At 44.0% G+C, this 17,193-nt stretch overlaps 1 protein-coding gene across 2 annotated transcripts in view; it reads left to right on the top strand.

Annotated features, from left to right (window-relative positions):
* The first annotated feature begins 6,044 nt into the window (after positions 1-6,044).
* PHLDB2 (pleckstrin homology like domain family B member 2) overlaps positions 6,045-17,193 on the top strand; it is a 113,348-nt gene continuing 102,199 nt past the window's right edge. For both annotated transcript variants that reach the window (XM_040568797.1, XM_040568698.1), the window contains exon 1: positions 6,045-6,203. The gene's annotated coding sequence lies outside the window, so the exon portion shown is untranslated. The remainder of the gene's footprint in view (positions 6,204-17,193) is intronic.

The raw sequence follows: 17,193 nt of genomic DNA, 5'->3' as shown, positions 1-17,193 counted from the left end.
CAAAGACTGGATGAATATTAAATGCTGGTCAGCCAGGGAGATCAGTAAGACCTTAATTTTGGGTTACTTCCAGCTCATCTGTTTCAAGAATGTGAAGGGGGGGAATGGGTGAGCCCGATTTCCTTGTCTTTGGGCAGTTGAATAGTAACCGATAGGTGCTGTGTTTGTAGATCTTAAAATCCTAAAGGTAGAGATAGGAGCTCAGGGCCTAATCATCACTGTTCATACTGTGGGGTCTGAGACTACAGGTGAGTAGCTGCAAACCAGACTGGATTAACAGTGACTCAAGTCCATAGCTAGCCCAGCATTTTGTAATCTGTCTGAAGCATCCTATAGGAAGGGGGTGTGGCACTTGTTTTTAATGAATATCTACATATCCAGTGCAAGTCTAATGTGAACAGTATTAAGTTGCCATTTTACGTATTTTAAAAAATAAAAAATAAAAACTACTGATGGTAACTAGCTTGCTGTGTGACTCTTTAACTTCAGATTTTGTCTTTCCAGGTCAGGAATCACATACTTTCCAGGGGACTTTGGGTGCAAGAGTTAGTATGATTTCATGGCGTTGCTTCCCTAGTAGGTTAAATAGCTCTTGGTGTCGGTGCTTCAGTCTGGTGCCTTTCAGCAATGTTGTACCAAGGTACACGTGCATATACACACACGTGCACATGGAAGACACTCTTTACAAAGCATATAATGAGACTGCAGAAACTAGACCTGTGCTCTGTGACAAATTTATGCATACCCTTTATGCAGAGTTCCACTGTTGGCATAAACCTGTGATTAGCTCTAAATAGAATCATTCCTGAGTTGCACGTGGCTTAGCATTTGCATCTTAGGAGGTGCCAGTGAACTTGCAGGCAGATTTTTAGCCAGGGAGAGTGTGAACTCTTCCACACTGTCTGAAGGTGCCAGGTGAAACCTGGTGCGTGCTGCCAGCTGCTCTAATTGCAGGTGTAGCTGGAAGGTAAGCAGAATGCAGGTAGGCTCTGGAGCTGAGTAGTGGTTATAATTGTGTATGTTTCCCACTGGTTAAGTGACAAAATAACCATTTGTGTTTGAGGTGAAGTTTTGCATTTGACCAAAAATCCCATCTACAGCTTAAATGTGGAAATTGGTCAAGTTCTTAGGTGGGCAAATAGTGGAAGAACAGATTTTTTTGATCTGCTGTTTAGTAAGCTGAGCTGCTGCTCTTGGGGGATCAACTGCAACTTGGGCTTGTTCTGCTCCATGCAGTTGACAGCAGTGCTTCCTCCTGAAGCTGAGATGGGGGTCTTCTGGGAAAGGCTGTTCTTCTGGGAAAGGCAGTGACTGGCCTGGATAATAACAGGTAACTTGCTGTGTGATAAAACCTTAAGAGAATTATGCTGGAAATCAACTTTGTATCAATTTAGAGATATCAATTTAGAGACTTTCTTTAAATTACAAACAGTATTATAGGCTGTTTAGAGTAGAGAATGGTATTTTTGCACTCTTTTGTACTTCTGTATCTGCAGTAGAAATATGCAGGTCTGCAGAGGGAGACCTGCAGAATGATGTAGGGTCTGCTTGACAGAAGATACTGCCAGATGCATGGGTGCACAGCTTCTGTCACAGGTGCCAAAAGAGCAGGCACCCTTCCTTCCAGCAGCGAGGGAGAAAATCCTCCTGGGGCAGAACTGTTCATGTTGCTGATCATGGCAATTCAAAAATTTTCAGCATAATTAGGTATTGGCTGAAATTATGGATGAAATTATGGATTGCTGAGAGTTACTAGTTGACAGAGGTGAATACTCTTTAAATTGTCTGTTTTTTTAATTTTTCTGTTCATTTTGGGTATGAGTACTACAAAACAAAACAAAGCTGTTTGTTGCAAGATAAAACTGCTCAAGAAGGGATTCTAACTGAGAAGCAGAAGAAGCAGAGGAGCATTCTTGTGCTGTTGTACATGCCTGTGATAAGCAGTCCCCCCAGGGGAGAGGGGAAGCTCATGGCAGTACCTTCATCACTGGTGCGTTGAGGTAGCTAGGCGGTAGCTGCATTGAGTGGAAGCTGTATGGCACTGTCATTGCAGAAGGTCCCTCAGCAGGAGAAGCCGGCACCTTAGCTGCTGGATGAACCTTTGGAAGAGTCCTGGTGAATCAGGAGATGCTGAACAGAGACTGGATCTTCATGTGAAGGCTTGCAAGTTTGCTGAAATGGCTTAAAATCTTGAACAGTGCATGCAAAGCACAGATGGTATCTTTTGCTTAGCTTTGAAAGGGTAATTTCTGTGTTTGCTCAGACGCTGAGGGTTGTCGAGATCTCTGGTATATCATTTGTTATGATCACGAGGATGTTTTGATAATGTTTGTGGAAATGTGCTCGGGGCTGCTGAGCAGAGAGGCAGGCAAACAGCAGGACAAGCCATGCCCTCAGCCCCCTGCTGTGTACTGCAAACAGTCCCTTGGCCTTTCCTGTCTTTTTGTACCCCTAAGACCAATTCCTCCTGGGTCAAAAATTTGGTTATCTACAGTACAGAAGAAAGAGAGAACTGTTTTTTTTAACATGTTGCTTCTTGCAAATCTGCTTTAAGAAAAGGGAAATAAAAGACTGCCTGAGGGAGTGTTCTTCCCTGCATCAAAGTCATCATCTGGCAGCCTGGGTGGAGAAAAACATACGTTGTTTGTTTGGTGAGGTCTGTAAATAAGAATTGAAGATGATAAAAAATATTTTCCTTGAACTTTCTGCTACTGAGCATTCACTTCTGTCTTTGCTCATAGCAACTCAGCCAAGGGTTGGGTTTGGGTATTCCTGCGTTGTCTTCCAGCTTGACATTAGCAAGCCTAAACTCACAAGTGAAAAGGAAACACTTGTGGAAACTCTCTTAGAGAGAGACTGGAGCAGTGGAAAGAAAGGAGGAAACAAATGCTGAAAGGTACGTAGCAGAGATCGTGCTGCAGTTTTCCCTTTGAAACAGATAATTAAGCCTTTTTCAGTTTGGGGGTTTCTTGAGAACAAATTATTACATGAAATTCACCCTTTGAATCACATCCAGTACAAAGTTCATCTGATAAGTTAAATGCAGTTCCATGTTTATAAAAGTGCTGAATTGGATTTGATCATATCCTTTGAAAGACTACCCTGGCAGCAAATAAATTACAATTTGCCAGACATTTCTTCAGAAGAAAAATAACAATCACTAGTATTTCAGTCTAAATATTGCTTGCCAGAGTTTTTCTCCTATAATTTTGCATTTCTTAGAGGAGTCATAACACTAAACACTGAAGCATTAGAGACAGACATCTCATCTGTGACATGGTGCCTATTTCTGGGGAAAAAAAAAAGTGCTTTGGTCATTGCCAAAACACAAGTAAGTGTGCATTGCAAAGATAATCCTTTTCTGGTCCTCCATAAATCTTTCTTGAAAACTACCTTTGATAACAAGATTGTCTGACGATGAATGCTGCAAGCTGTCTCACCATGTTGCTGCCTTTGTTGCACATGACAGATGTGTTCAGAGTGGTGAGCTGGTATTTCTCAAGAATTTTCACCCCCCTGCATGCTGGATATGTTCAGTGTGTAGCCATACACAGCACTGATAATGCTTGAAACCAGACAGATTTTTTGAGGCTGTAAGTTTCAAGACAAATCCAAAACTCAGTGTAGACTTGCTAAAAATGATAGCTTCACAAAGGGAAAAGAAGGCTGTTGCAACAGTGGTTTACACTAGCAAAAGCTTAATGTATTTAGAAGCTTCTAACAACTTACAGGTAATAGTTTCTTTTCATTGTACTATGTCTGGAAAGGTTTGGTGGTGCCACTTGGATTTTATACACAAGGGGGACTGCTTTCTCAAATGTTTATTAGACTATCTCTTGGAAAGAAATACTGAAAATTAGACCACTAAGAAAGTGCTTGCTTATGGCAATAAATGAGATAATTCAAGTCTTTCCTTCTTGTGCTTATTGCCAAGAACAAGGACTTCTGAGTAGTTTAATTTCCCTTCTGCAGTTAGTTCCTTCCTCCTGTCTTGGGGCTAGGCTGTTTCCTTTCCAGGGCTGAAGGATAATGCAGGCAGTGTTAATAACACCCATCAAAGAATGAGCTTCTCAAGATCATGATTATAGTGAAATTCTGTTTACCCAAAAATGAAATAAGCTTGGCCAGTGAATTGGGTCCATGCTGTTACTGCATTCCAGCTCTCTCAGCGCAGAAAAGGCTGTGGAAACTGTTGCAGCTATGATGTTCTCAGAGAATGAGAAATAAGCTTGAAATTGAGCCTCCAGAGGACACTGGAGCTTCCACTAAAACTATATGAGTAGAAGGCTAACAAGCAGTCAACTTGAAACCCTTATTTTCCTGCTATGCTGGATATGAGGCTTAGTTAGGGCACTTTGGGAAAACTAACAATGAAAATCCTTTCTACTGTTTTATACTCCCTGAAATGTACATATATGTCCACTGAACATGGCTGCTGTCCCCCACCTCCCAAGGGGCACGGGTCAGTAGATGCAGAGGCTCTCCAGCATGGTATACCAGGTCTCTACCTACCACATCTCTTCTCATTGTTAGAGAGGGGCAGCTGTCCTGCCCTGTTCCCAGGATCTTGCTTTGGGTCTCCATGGTTTTAGTAGTATTCACAGACCTAAGATAATCCTGGAAGTGACAGCTGAGATTCTCTTTGTGGGTGTCTCAAGCCTTGCCAGAAAATCATGAAAAGGTATGAAAGTGGCAAACTGAAATCACATTGTCATCTTTAGGAGAAAAAAATGATTTCCTTCTAATATTCTGAAAATTATGATGGTGATCATTATACCTGCCCAGATCAAAGGTGTTGCACTGCTTTCATTAATGCTTGACAAATGTTCCTGCCATGGTACCAAGGACTGCAAAGATGTAGATCTACATAGACTCTAGGGTAAGCAGACTGAAACCGAACCCATGTATGAATATGAAAATGACTTCTGCTAAGTGCGGTGGGTGCATGTGCTACCTCGCTTTTCCTGCAGATGCAAGTGAGACACACCTCCCTGGGGAATGCTGACCCTGAGGTCAAAGCTAGGCTCAAGCATATGCTCCAAGATACCATCTTTAAGACTTCAGTGTGCCACACCTTACTCTTTTCTTGAAGAATCCTACATGTGGTAAGACAGGAGAGAGAGCAAATGGGTAGTGTCTCATGCTAGGAACCTCAAGTCCATACCCAGACTTCTTTTGTTCCTGTCTTGCTGGATTCTCATCAGTGAGGACATGTCTGCTCTGCCCAGTGATTCTCATTATTAATGCTGGTGCTATTGTTTTCCTAGCTCAGAGGTAGCTGGCGCATGTAGTTGTATTCCCCAAGAGAACTTAATTAGATTAGGTATGGCTTTCTGGCTCCAGGTTGAGACAGTGTTCAGACTGACTTTTTTTTTTCAGAGCTGATGGGTCTAGGACTAGTGCAGAAAGCTGCCTTTTAGTTTCAAAAGCACTTAACCACCCTACTAAATTGTTAGCATTGGCAAAATGCCACCAAATAGGACATAGTCCAGGTCCAGCGGGGTGATAGAGGTGTTCTTGCTTTCTTTTTCTGTCCTTTTGAATAACAACCAAGATGACCACCTGAGATTCAAAGCTTTTGCCATCCTGATCAGGTGACAGCAGGAAATATTAGAACTGAATTTGAGGGAAATATGTACTTTTTTTTGTGATCTTCTCTTTTGTTGGCACTGCATTCAGTGTATGAAGGTGTTTGTGAAGTAAAGGAAAAGGAGAATGCAGAAAATGCCAAGAATTCTCACATCGTGTTTTCTTTCTGTTAAGTGCCTAAGAGTGAGAAGCCCATAGCAGCATTTCCAGACATGTATTCAGAATATAATTACTCCAAGATGCATTTCGTGCTTGTTTTGCTATTTGGCGAGGGAGTATCCTTCCCTGGAGACATTTTTGGAGTCCTGTTATCATCCTGCCCGATGAGTGGACTTGCTGGTGTTTGTAAAACTCCATTTGTTGTCTTATCTGTTGGCTGTTCTGTTTCAACACACCTTTAGCTGACCCGTGCCTGGAGTGTTCTTAAACATTGCAGACATACTAAGTGTAACAGTCTTCCTTTGAAACAGAACTGCAGCACTTAAACTTAGCAGCATGGCAAAAGGAGTAGTAGTAGATGCATGTGGTGCTGTTCAGAACACCTAAACCAGTCCGGAGAGCCCTGGCAATGACACAGTGTGGAACCGTGGCAGCTTGATGCTCCAGTGGGATAGGTAAGTTAGGATCTACCTGCTGAATGGGCTTTTTATGGGGGGTGGGAGGGTGGTATTAGAGATTTAGGGGTATTGTAGGTTACAGAAGGAGCACTTGGAAAGGATTTGAAATCAAGCCACTGCATTGCATTTGCTTTGCTGGAGGAGAAGGTCACTAGAGACAGTTAATAAAGCTCTAGCTGCTGAGCTCACCAAACATTCTTCCAGTTCAATGGCCTATGCAGAATGATATGTTTAGTCAATGTTTAATTCCTAAGCAACAAATGGTGACTGTCATACTGGAAGGCACTTGCGATGTTGACTGAAGCAGTGGAGGCCAAGGATTAAAAAGGTCATGTGGGGAGATCCCTTCTGCAGCCTCAAAGCTTTCTCCTCCAGGTCAGGTCCCTTCACAGCAGGAGGAACACATGCTGCTTTCCAGTAAGAAAACAAGCCAATACATCTAGTACTGAAAATTGATTGGGGCTGTTTATGGCAATAAACTAGGTAGTTAAAATCTTTCCCTCTTTTGCTGTTGCTTTGGCCTGCAGGAGGGGCAGACTGTGGGCTCTCAGTGTGAGGGGAAAGGTGCAGCAGCAGTCAAGGAGCCTGAGGACCCACCTGTACAGCCAGGGTTTGGCAAGGAGATCCATAGAGAGCAGCCTATAGAGCCAGGGAGACCTGGGACACTGTTGGGATACCAGGTAGAAAACGTAAGAAGCTTTCCTGTTGCATGAGTCGGGAATGAGAAGAGTCCTCTCGTCCCAGCTGAGAGCCTCTAAGCCTGCTTTGCTGTTTTCCAAACTCTGCCTGCACTGAAGCTGGTACCTACCTGTCATCTTAGCAAACAACTTGCTCTTAAAAAGCCATAACCCTTGTGTCCAGCACAGATTTTAAGGCAGGTGAGGTGCTTCCTACTGCAGATAATTCTAGGTTACTGCCTTGCCTGCTGGAGTTTTTCTTACATGTGGCAACTGGCTACAGAAGGAGGGCAGGCATGGCCAGGTCTGCAGGCTCTGAGCAGTGGCTAACTAAGGCTGTTTATCCCAAGTCTGGCCTGTGTTTGTCTGCAGCAGGTTGTTCCAAGGACTGTTAGCTCAGGCTCTGTGGGGGTGATGCCCCTTCCTCCTATGAAACCAGCTCAAAGCATGGTCCAGGCCTATAGAACTGGCTTGGCTGTTCTTACATGTGTGTCAAAGGGAATCTGTGTGGGGATTCTCTGTGCATAGATGCTAGGAGGATCAAGCTGATTTGTCCTTTATTTTCCACACTTCATACATTGACATGTAAAATAGCAAAGGCTGTGCCTTTCTAGTACTGTCTGGGAAAGTACAACTGGGACGTCGAAATAAAAAGAGCAAGTGCCTTTAAAACCGCCGCACTTCCCAGCTTGTTATTCAGTATTTGGGTCTGCTACATTTTGAAGGCAGATAAAGCTATTTCCAGTTTTTTTGGTAGAATGTTAGTGAGCCTGGGCATGTGTAACACAGACCAGAGCTCTGCTTCAGTTTTAGGAGATTAAGGCGAGACTGAGGAGATCATCTTTGATCTACCAATATCTCATCTGTTTCTCTCTGAAGAGAGGGCAAGGCAGCATGCTAATGGCAGGGCTGACTTGTAGGCAGGGCGCATGATTGCTTGCATCCCAAATGCTGATTCAAATGCTGATTTAGTGGGGAGCCAGGAATACATTTTAATCTATGCAATTTCTACCTGCAGAATAGGTTGAGTACTAAATTACTGATCTGCGAGGGTTTCAGTCATGGTGGTTTTTTTGTTTTGCTTGTTTGTTTTTGCTGATGTGTGCTCTTGTGAGCACCTAGGGCAGCTTTGTGAAAGTCATCATATGTGCAGTCTTTGCTTTATTATTTTTTTAAAATTTCATGCTGTTTACCTTCAGAATGAGGAATATAAAGTGGCATGTCCTATGAGCCAGCATTACTTTGTTTAGCGTATCAGCAGGACTGAGCTGTTCCAGCAGCCAGGGTGCACATTCCAAAGCAATTAGAACAGCTTCATGAGTAAATACTGCTCAGTGGTTGATAAAAATGCCTTTCAGATGTCTTCGTAAAACAGATTCAGGTGACCAGCAAAGAACTACCCTTTAATCTTTGCAGTTGAATGTGAAAGTACTTATTTTGATTTTTAACACTTTTTTTTTTTACTTCAAAATTGCTGTGAATTGTAAGTAGCTGCTAATTTGACGTGTTAAAATAGCCTGCAACAGAGTCTTTTGGGAAAGAAAAGGTGATGATCTGATTCCCCACCCCATCTGCTTCCCCAGAGTTCCTGCCCTCTCAGAGCATAACTACACATGCAACTCATTTGATGCTTGGCACAACTGGGAGGATGAAAATTTCTAGGGAGGAGGAACAAGTCGGGGGGATGGAAACCATAAAAGGAGGATTTCCTCTGCCTATAAACTGGCATGTACGTTACTGCAACTCATCTAGTAAGCTCAGCACACTAAAGCATGCTAGTCTCCTGCTCAGAAGGAGCAAGCTCCAGCCCTGCTTCCCAAACTTCTTGGGCAAGCAAACACCTTCAGTCCTCAGCTTTTCCTAGGGTTATCCCTTTTCATAGAGCTTTGAATTCCCAACCCCACAACTGTGGTGTAGTCTCTAGGCACCCACACAGTTCCACCAGTTCTTGTATTCCCCTGACTATGAGAACCCCAACCCAAAGAACCCTTTGTGTGCAAACTTAGAGTTGCCAATTATGTACTCCAAGCTCAAAAGTAAAGATTTTCTTCCAGAAACATGCTTTCAGAAATTACACAACTGTGCTATTTTTTTTTCCCTTTTTGTCTCCCTTGTTTCCCTGTTTTTCTTACCTATCCTCAATACTTTTTGGCTAGTGTTACTACTTTCTTTGGATTGATTTGTTTCTCCATGCAGCTGCTTTGTGGTGGATGGGTAGAAGACTATCTATGCTTTTTTCTTTTTTTAAAGCAGTTCTGTTTCTGGACAATTGTACTGTAATTAGCTGTACAAGAAGGAAGTCTAAACAGGGCACCCACTGGGAATTCCAAATGTTGAAGATGGAGGAAGTAAGTGAAGAGCAGAGCACTGGTTCTGTAAGTGAGGCTGAGGGCTGAATTTAGAGAGCAACAGAAAGCAGAGATGGGCCTAGAGCAAAGCCAGCTGAAATTCAGCCTGGACTATGCATTCAGCCAAAGCCCAAATCTGCTTGCTTTGACTGGGTAACTTAAGACGCGCACTTGGACAGTGTTCTTCAGGCCCTTGCCAAGCACAAAGAGCATTAACCTGCTTGAATATGAGGAAGAAGTCAGGCTCATCAATCTACAACCCAAGCCTGTCATATAAGCACACCCTTAACTTTAAGCATGTGTGTAGCCCTAGACTCATACAGTATTTGAAAATGTGTCCTTAGTCTTGTGCTTCATCCCGATGAAGAGAACAGTTTATAGCAAATGTTTTAGGCATAAAGTTTCCTTTTGTTCTGTACTGAGGTATCCAAGCAGACAGACATGAAATATACACAGACCTATTTAATTTCATTCGCTTCAGCTAGCAGAAATAGGACTAGCACTGGTGTTTTGTTTTTCTTGTTCTGTTCTGATGTGGTTTTCCTTGGGGGGGATTGTATGTGATGTGGTAGTGTGAGCAATGTGAGCCAAAGAATTGGACTCGTAAGTTTTCTGTGGATATCCAGTATGACTGCTGGTGCCACATACCTGGTGAGGTTCCTGATGCGACTGACTATAGGAAGGTATTTCTACTGCCTCTTGCCCAAACGCTTTCCATGCCCCACTTCCTCTTTAAGCCTGCTTCCAGTGCATCACCTCATGATTGTACATGCTGGAGCCTAGTTCTGCTGGAGACCTTGGCCACCTCTGTCCTGGACGCTCAAACTTGACATGATATCAGGATTAGTGTGTTTGTTTCAGGAATACTGTAGCCAGCAGGAGCAGGGAGGTGATCGTTCCCCTGTACTCTGCTGTGGTGAGGCCGCACCTCAAGTACTGTGTTCAGCTTTGGGCCCCTCACTACAACTCACTACAAGAAAGACATTGAGGCCCTGGAGTGTGTCCAGAGAGGGGCTATGAAGCTGGTGAAGGACCTGGACCACAAGTCCTATTGGGAGTGGCTGAGGGAACTGGGGTTGTTTAGTCTGGAGAAGAGGGGGCTCGGGGGAGACCTTATTGCTCTCTCCAGCTACCTGAAAGGAAGGTGTGGGGAGCTGGGGGTCAGCCTTTTCTCACAGGTAACTAGTGATAGGACTAGAGGGAACGGCCTCAAGTTGCGCCAGGGGAGGTTCAGGTTGGAAATTAGGAGACGTTTTCTCCCAGAAAGAGCGGTCAGGCACTGGAATGGGTTGCCCAGGAAAGTAATACGGTCACTGTCCCTGGGAGTGTTTAAGGAAAGGTTGGATGTGGTGCTTAGGGACATGGTTTAGTGGGTGACATTGGTAGTAGGGTGATGGTTGGACCAGATGATCTTGGAGGTCTTTTCAACTTTAATCAATTAATCAGTCTATGATTTGCTGATATCCAGATATGTACAATCTACTTTTCCTGTCCTGGCTCCTGAGCTAGAGGTCTGTATATATAAACAAAATGTAGATAGATAATCTATAGATAGACTATTTATAGAATTCCATGTGACGTTTTTAAATCTTGAATTATACTGAAGAGGGAGACAACTGTTGGTTATGTTAAGAGGCCTTGTTTATGGTATGACTGTCTTCCTCAGGTTGACTCAGAAAACAAATGCTTCCAGAATGAGTTGGCTATGGCTGAACCTTTGACACCTTTGGGGGCTTCAGTTCTCAAGAAATGTCTTGGTGCAGGGGAGTCTACACCTAAATGAAGGAAATAATTAGCTAAACTTTATTTCATTCTGAGCTGTGCTACATGAGAGGCAAAGGTAAAAACTTCACCCAGCTGATTTGAGGAGTTTTAGGGGTCTTACAGGACCTTGCTCAGTTTTAAAACTGTGTGGTGAAAAAAACAGTAGGAAGCATCTATGGCTTTTAACTTAATTTCAGGCTCTGGCTAGAGGGTCCGTAGTATCTCCTTGCTTTGGTTGAAGGAGGGAGCTGCTCGGCCATGAGCCAGGTGGCAGGGGTGCAGCTGTCAGGCCTCCTCATGTAGCCCTGCTCTCTGCAGGTCACCAGGTTGGCCATGGGCCGGAGATCCACAGCCACTGTGGTTTTCCTGAGAGCCCATATTTCCTACAGGCCCGGCCAGTTTGGCACCCTGTGGCTCTCCTTGGCTGCAGGGTAAGGATGGAGCAGGCCAAGACGCATAGCTCCCAGAAGCAGGGATGGGGTCTCTAGGTGGTCTGTGTCTCTGTGGCCACTGGGACCTGGGGTGTCACACCATAGTCAGCTCAGAGGGAAGGTGTCTCCACCACACAGGATGGGTCCTGGGAGTACTGTAGCCTGCGTTGGCTCTGGGAACTTATTTAGGGTTTTAAAATGTTGGATTGGTTGGATGGGGGGGGATTTCTATGTCTCTGCCTCCTAATCCTATGGTGACAAGAGAGCCAAAGTCTGCTGCCAAGTTAGCTCCAAGTCCTCCAGCTCCCAGAATGGGCATTCAGGCTCATAGCGGTGTTAAAATTATTACAGTAGTCTGCAAATTGAGGGCTGTGTTCTGGCAAAGTAAGACACCAAAATTCAGGGAGTATTCAGATAGAGGCCTTTCTCTGTTTTCACAGTTGTGACTACTAAAAAAAAATCTCTCAGGCTTCTTCAATCTATTAGGTTTTTAGCCTCATCCAAAGCTCTAGCATTAGTACAACCAACAGGAGTCAAGCAAGTGGGACCATGTGACATGCACTATAATTTGCCTGTGGAGGAAGATACTTCCGAATTCCTCTTGCATTGACATATGCAAAATTCATGAGTTTGGACAAGAGTTCCCTCTTCAGCCTTATAATCATTTGAAGTCTGGATGGTCCTGCTGTGTCAATGTAGCCGACTAGTGCCTTGCTGTGGGCCACAAACTTGGCTTCAGCGACAACACTGTATGATGAAGTCCCCGGTTTTGGGTGTTTGAACCCTGTGACCCAGGATAAATCTGACCTATGCCCCGTTGTCTTGTGTGCTGTGTGGCAAAAAGGTATGTCCTTCTCACTTCTAAGCTTGTTGGTTTTCCTCTATGCTAAATTTTCTTAATTATTTCCTGGGAAAGGTAAAGAGAATCTTTTAAAGCTGTTGTTTCTTTCACCTTCCACCAGTCCAGGCAAGTGGACTGAGTACTGCTAATATGACAATGCTGGAATGGATTAGATAGGACATTAACAGCTTCAGTTGCTAATCTCCTGTAGAACATGTTTTTTTTTTTGGATGTGAAAAACTCCTTTTCCCTAATGACCTTCAGCTGCTTGTTCTGCATGGATACAAGGTATTTCCTCAATATCTGTGTGAGACTGGCAAGCAGTGTGCTAAGATAACTGAAATAGTATGGTGCTTCCACAGAAATTAGCAACCAGCTGAGAAACAGTTGTGTTAAGGTGATCTTATGGGAGACTACCAGAGACGGTCATGCTATGAAACATTTTTTTGACCGTATTTTCACTTCTCAGGGAAACCAAGAAAAGCTTCTCAGTCACAGGATGCCCAGGATGCCTAGTGACTTCTCCAAATTCCTTACTAAATTAGAAAAAAAAAATAATATTTTTGAGTTTCTGCTTTCCCTTCCACCTTGTTGAGAAACTTGTGCCTTCTCCACCCCCTTGAATGATGATTTGATCATATATTCATAGTCTCCTTGGTGGTTTTCTTGCACTTGCTGTATGTGATGCTAAGTAACTCTGGTGTATGCATACTTCTGCTAGAACAGTAGGCAGCTGCTTGCTTTTCCCATGTCCCAGATGCCTGTGGTTTTAATGCACATTTATAATGGGGATTTTGATCTCTGGGTTCCCATGAAACAGGTGCATGCTTTTCAGACATAGCAAGTCATGAGGTATAGACAATGCTGGAGGACAAGAGGTAATGTATTTGTGGTTAAAAGGCCTAGAGGAAGATCGAGTCAGAGTTCCTTCGTAGGAAATCTTTGCCAAAGAAGTGTTTCACATGCAATCACAGAATATTCATTGGATCTTTTATCCCGCATGTGGCTAATAGTTGAGTTTTTGGAGAGACAGACTTCTCCGGCTACCTGTTCGCAAGGAAAGTTGTGGAGTTCAACAGTGATAGGCTAGAACTAAAAGCCTCAAGCAAACTTAGTATCTTATACAGCCTGGTGGCTTCCCTCTGATGCATACTTCATAACAGTGCTACGTGGCTTGCTTCTAATCTGGAGAATTTCTTTTCAGTATCTGTTGGCAAATCGCACCATTTTGATCAGGTGGAGCTTTAACACTGTTTTTAATATTGCTTTTCATTGTTGCTCTCAGCCCTGGTCTCCAACCGCCTCACCACTTCATCTCCTTTAAGCTCACTTGTGTTCTAAAATATTTTTTGGAAGTTAAGTATTCAGGGAGAAGTAACAAAAAGAAGGCCTTGCAGCATCCTCTGATGTTTAACAAAAGGTTAACAAATCCTAAAAATAGCTCCTCAAAGCTGTGGGCAACTTTAGGATTTCAGGCCAGGTTTGCATTTTTCAAATTCTTGCTTTACCTTATTTGGCCATGCAAAATGGGATCCAGAGGTCCCTGGGGACCCAACTGTACAGCAATGGGGCTTTGTTAAGATGAAGGTATGTGCCTTTTTACTTCAGAGACACATTGCTAAATATGGGTTTTGTTAATAACGAATGAGGCTGCTTTCTGGCAGAGTTACAGCTCCCCGACGTCCCTCGAGTTAAAAAGGCAAACTCACAGCAGCACTTCAGCATCAAGCTCGGTACCTTTGACAGAGACTGAATTAAAAGCTGTGGGGTACTGGAGGGATATGCTAACACTGACAGTGATGAAACGTGCTTTGATTTCAGTGAGAAAAAGTTTGGGTACATAATATCTCGGCTTACATATAATAAAGACTTAAAATTAAACTAAGCAGGCCAGAGGATTAGAGATGGGTATTTCTGTGAGCTGAGACCGTATGTTGTTGTCTTCCTTTTTTGTTATATTTTCCTTTTTTAGTCCTTTTCTGTGAACAACTATCCTCAATCTGAAAAATACAAGTAGGCAATACGAGGTAGCCAAATAATATGCATAGCTTTAGGGAATAAATATTGACTTAGGATCTGATATTGGTTGAGTGTTACAATTGGGGTGTGCCTTATAAAATGTAACTGACAAACGGAGAAGTATCAGGCTACAAAACCTCTGCAAGCTCACCTTTTATTTCCGTATTTACAAGAGTTGTGACTAAAATACTGCCTCTCAGTGCTGTAAGCTTGAAAACTGCTGGCACTTACTAGGGCTGAGGTGGAGAGCTTGACAGGGACAGTAATGAAAAAGCAGAGACTTATACAAGGATGTTGTATAAAACATTAATTGTATAACCACAAAATTAGGGTTTCTTTGTTTAAAATGCTGTATTTGCTCTGATGTGACAATACAAGCTAGATCCCCGTGCTAGTTAACAGAGATTGAGCTCGTCAGAAACTATTACAGGCCCAACTCCTAATAGATGTGTTACTCAGGCTCTCTGCTCACAAAGGAAATTCTGTTGTTTTCTCTAAATTCTTCTATTGAACATGACTTCAGGTGAAACATCAAGGAAAGGCTGAGACAGCAGGTCCCAGTGAGATGTTGATTAGGAACACATCACATCTTGAGCTCAGTTGCCTCACAAGCTTTTGCACTTGTGAATAGTCAAATGCTTTTCAGATATGTTGAAAAGTTAAGTCGGCCCCAAGAGCTTGCAGGCATGCTGATGACACAGTGCGTGTAGATGCAGCTGCATCATGAGTAGAAGCAGATGGGGATCAATTACACAATGGCTGCAGCCCTGTCTCAATATCTGTTCTTCAGAAAGTCACGTGGAAATTACCAGTCCTCACGTGCTTAAATATTACCACCTGGACCGTACAAATGTTTCAAGTAGAGGTGGCTGAAATTTTCTTGTGAGAAGAGTCTCACCAGAAAAGGATTTTACTGAAAAATAAGCTTCACACGAAAATGGAAAACTCATCCTAGACAGTTATCATCCTGGAAAGTTATTTTGGGGTTTTCTGTCTCTGTACAAAATATTTTCCATGAAAAGAGGAGAAGATTTTGAAAGTTAAGGAGTTTTGCCTTCAGACTTCCTGTGAATATTTGTACTTTGTGGTGGGATGGAGGATGAGGATGTTGGTTCCCAGAAGCATTGTGTGGATTCAAGTCTTGACAGCGCTTTGAACATGTGCAGTGTTACAAAACCTCTGTTATTTTTGATGTGAATGACGTTCTCAGTCATTTTTGAAATGTTTTGGACGCCAGAGCAAAGATCTCAACAAAAAGCCATATGCTGGCATTCCTGCTGGAATGCACTTGTGTGTCCAAGGGCAACAACTTTACTGCCCACTGATCTTTTTGGTTTTCAGTGCCCAGCTTTGTACCTGAACGGTGTTGGTAGGAGTGAATGGTTTCAGCTGGAGCTGCAGATGTTTCAGGGCTGTCTCAAGTTATGCCCAGGGCTCTACAACAGGATTAGAGACTTTTTTTGTTCTGGAAGTTGTGCTGTAACTTGTCATCACAGCTGGTGCTGCTTTTACACTGCCTTTGCATGAGGATGAGCTGATATTAGCAGAAGGTGACTGCTGAGGACTGATTTCCCTTGGCCCTATGACAGTTTTAACTTGGGATGTGTGATCTGCTCAGGAGCCTGCCCTAGACTGAGGCCCAGGGGTGTCTCAGAATGCTTGAGTGGAGGACTGAGAGCTGAATGTGATCCAAGTTCCCTCAAAACGGTGGCTTGTTTTGCTCTCTATAGCCAATACCCAAGACCAGGGTCTGTGACTATCTACTGCATCATACCTAAAGACAAGCTGAAGGGTTTTGGTCAGCTGCATCTTCTCATGCAGTCTGAAACTGTCGACAGACTTTGTATCTATACAGAGGTGGTGATGCTGAAGGGTTATGGTGCTTCACAGGGCAAAGACCTGGGCAAAGCGTGCCACAGAAACGGAGCTGCTTCTGCACCCCCCATGGGCTTTTTAGCGAGCTTCATTAGCAGAGCTACCAGATTGCTGCAATACTCATGCTATCGCTGTGCATGCTGCTTCTGTTTTGTCTCCGAGCACCGCCCACGTCCTCGGTGCGTGGAGACCATTGGCAAGGCTTCCTTCCTCCGTGCCGGCAGCGGTGCCCACGTACCGAGGTAGGCTGGGACGAGGCTGGGATGCATGCCTGGCATGCCTGGCACATAGCCACAAACCCACTCCCACCTCCCGCCCGCCTGGAGGAGGCACAGGCGGACCTGAGGGCCCTCGTGGCCTCTGATAAGTGAATTAGGGGCGATCTGAACGTCTGCGGGGTGGAATGTGCCTCTCGACGAGTGTCTGACCTGCGCTGAGAAGCTGTCCTTGGCATGTTGCTTCATGGATGGGTGGCTTTAAGTGCAGAGCCCGAAGTTGCTGAATGACGTGTTGTCAGTGCTCCCTATAACACTGAGGCTGCTCTACTGCCTGTTGTATGACATTAATAAGCACAGCGCATCAAAGCTAGGTACACAAGTTCATCAGGAGCCGTGTAGCGCCCTCAAAGACAGTGTTTTGTGTGGGAAATTGCACTGCTGCTAATTACAAGGCAGTCATTGTTAATAACCTCTCTTACCCTTCCGGCTTCCTCTTTGGGAAGCTGGGCACAGCTCCATCTCCCCGAGGTGAGCGGAGACGATGTGCCTTGACTGGTGACAGCCTCATCAGCCCAAGCGTGGCATTCGAGGGGAATATCTGAGCTTGAACCAGAGGTTTGCTCTTCAGACAGTCCTAACTGCAAGCGGGACCCAGAGGAGCAGAGGGTCACGTGGAACTGCTGCCATCACAGGGGAGTCCTGCGGGATGAGAAGTAGACTGAGGGAACACAGGGGCTTGCCCACCATTAAAAAATAGTAATTATAAAAATATCATGCAGTGGTGAGGTAGAACATGAGCTCCAAGCAGAATAGT

This window comes from Cygnus olor, chromosome 1 (genome assembly GCF_009769625.2).
Source record: "Cygnus olor isolate bCygOlo1 chromosome 1, bCygOlo1.pri.v2, whole genome shotgun sequence".
Taxonomy (NCBI): Eukaryota; Metazoa; Chordata; class Aves; order Anseriformes; family Anatidae; genus Cygnus; species Cygnus olor.
This window is presented reverse-complemented; position numbering and strand designations above follow the sequence as displayed.